The sequence below is a fragment of the Pristiophorus japonicus genome, chromosome 20 (assembly GCF_044704955.1).
Source record: "Pristiophorus japonicus isolate sPriJap1 chromosome 20, sPriJap1.hap1, whole genome shotgun sequence".
In the NCBI taxonomy this organism is placed as follows: Eukaryota; Metazoa; Chordata; class Chondrichthyes; family Pristiophoridae; genus Pristiophorus; species Pristiophorus japonicus.
In genome coordinates, this window is record NC_091996.1 from 98424841 (window position 1) to 98426717 (window position 1877).

Here is a 1877-nt window from a genome sequence, read left to right on the forward strand (position 1 = left end):
CATGAACACCAATACTTTCTGTGATAGACCGAGCTTACAGACTATCTGGCTTCTCCTGCCCTTTGCCGGACACGTGTTCGGGGTTTAATTTTGTAAACTGGGTGAGTTCACTGATCGCGGGGAGACGGTAGGAGCCTCTGTGGCCCCACTGTGAGGATGTGGAAGTGAACACGGTGACTGGGTGATCCGTGACATTTCTGTAAAGGGCAGCGGAGGAGAAGGATTGAGAACTTTCAGTGTGGGACAGAATTTGTTTCAGGTGAGCCAACACATTCCCGATCAGCACAGAGGGAGCTCACTGGTCATCTCCCCTCTGGTGGGGCTGTAGTACCAGAGGTTTCTGTAGTGTAGTGGTTATCATGTTTGCTTTACACGCAAAAGGTCCCTGGTTCGATCCCAGGCAGAAACATTATGTTTAAACTTGCTGTGGATGAACAATCGGAGGTGAGTTGAGTCTCCTGGCAAATGCTGCCTGACCTGCTGAGATTTCCAGCATTTGCTGTTTTTATTTGCTATTTATTCTCCTGGCAAAAGGGCTCCCTTATTCCTTAATTGTTCTTTATTTCACCAATAAATAGATAACTTTGAGTGAGAGAAAACGGATCCACCGGGGACCTTTTGCGTGTGAGACCAACGTGATATCCGCTACACTGCGGCCCATCAAAGGGTGAGAAACCACTGAATATAAAGGATGAGCTGACAAATATCAGGGGCAGTGCAGTCTGGTCAACGTCAAACCCTCCTTTCTTATTCAGCAGTGGCATGATCGGGAGTCAGACACCACAAAGTTTAATTAAAGACACAAATACAAGTAACACTTGCAAATCTTTTCAGTGTAAAATTCTTTCACTTGATTTGAAATGCTACTGCGTTGAATCTGCAAATACGCACGGTGGGATTTTATCTTCACTACTGATTGTATTTTGTGTGCACGGTAGGAATAACCGGTGCTGTTAAATTTGCCAAAAGTTGCCCCAGATTCCTGGTGTCATCAGCAATGAAGACTTTGAAGCAGAAAGCTAAAATACAGTGAGTAAAATGGGTTAACATGCATAAGAACATAAGAACATAAGAAATAGGAGCAGGAGTGGGCCATACGGCCCCTGGAGCCTGCTCCGCCATTTAATACGATCATGGCTGATCTGATCATGGACTCAGGTTCACTTCCCTGCCCGCTCCCCAAAGCACAGGACAAATGATTGAAGTATGTCGTGTCCCTGAGTTAGCAATTGTTTGATTGTGTAAAAGAAGGTGAGGGGTTAATGAATGATGGTTTCCCGTGAAAGCAAGACAAAAGGTTAAGAACAAAGCATCCGGTGCCTGTCAGGTGATCGCTGCTTGTGATACCTGGTGGGAATGGGCGGGGATTTGAAAGCCTCTTGTATTGCAGAACCTTCATATAGATGAACATCTCCAGCTCACTGTGCAGGCCTCGTGGTGCAACGGTAGTGTGTCTGACTCTAAATCAGAAGGTTGTGTGTTCAAATCATGTTGAGGTTTCTGTTCTTCTGGATATTGTTCTTCCAGAATTAATATTTCCTTTGCTGTTTGGCAATAACCAGACCCTTGCTCCAAGGTCTGTCTCACTCTTTCCCCGGTGTCAGGCAGAGATACACCTGCTGCACTCATTTATTTCATGTGACAGGGCACAAAAGTTCAAAATCAACCTGCAGGTGGCCACACACAGCACTGAATAGTCAGGGTGGCTGAGCGGTCTAAGGTGCTGTGTTCAGGTCACTGTTTTCTCTGCACGTGTGTTCAGCCTCAATCCCAATTCTGACAATTATTATCATTAAACGGAACACATTTGTTTGACACCATGGCCAACTCCTTAAAAGTGGGATTCAGCAGTTCAGCTGCTCGCTTAACATTTCCGT

The 1877-nt window shown here is 45.6% G+C and overlaps 1 non-coding gene across 1 annotated transcript; it reads left to right on the forward strand.

Moving 5' to 3' along the window:
- The first annotated feature begins 336 nt into the window (after positions 1 to 336).
- Positions 337 to 409, forward strand: trnav-uac (transfer RNA valine (anticodon UAC)). The gene has a single exon. It is a non-coding gene; the product is annotated as a tRNA-Val (tRNA).
- The last annotated feature ends 1468 nt before the right edge of the window (positions 410 to 1877 follow it).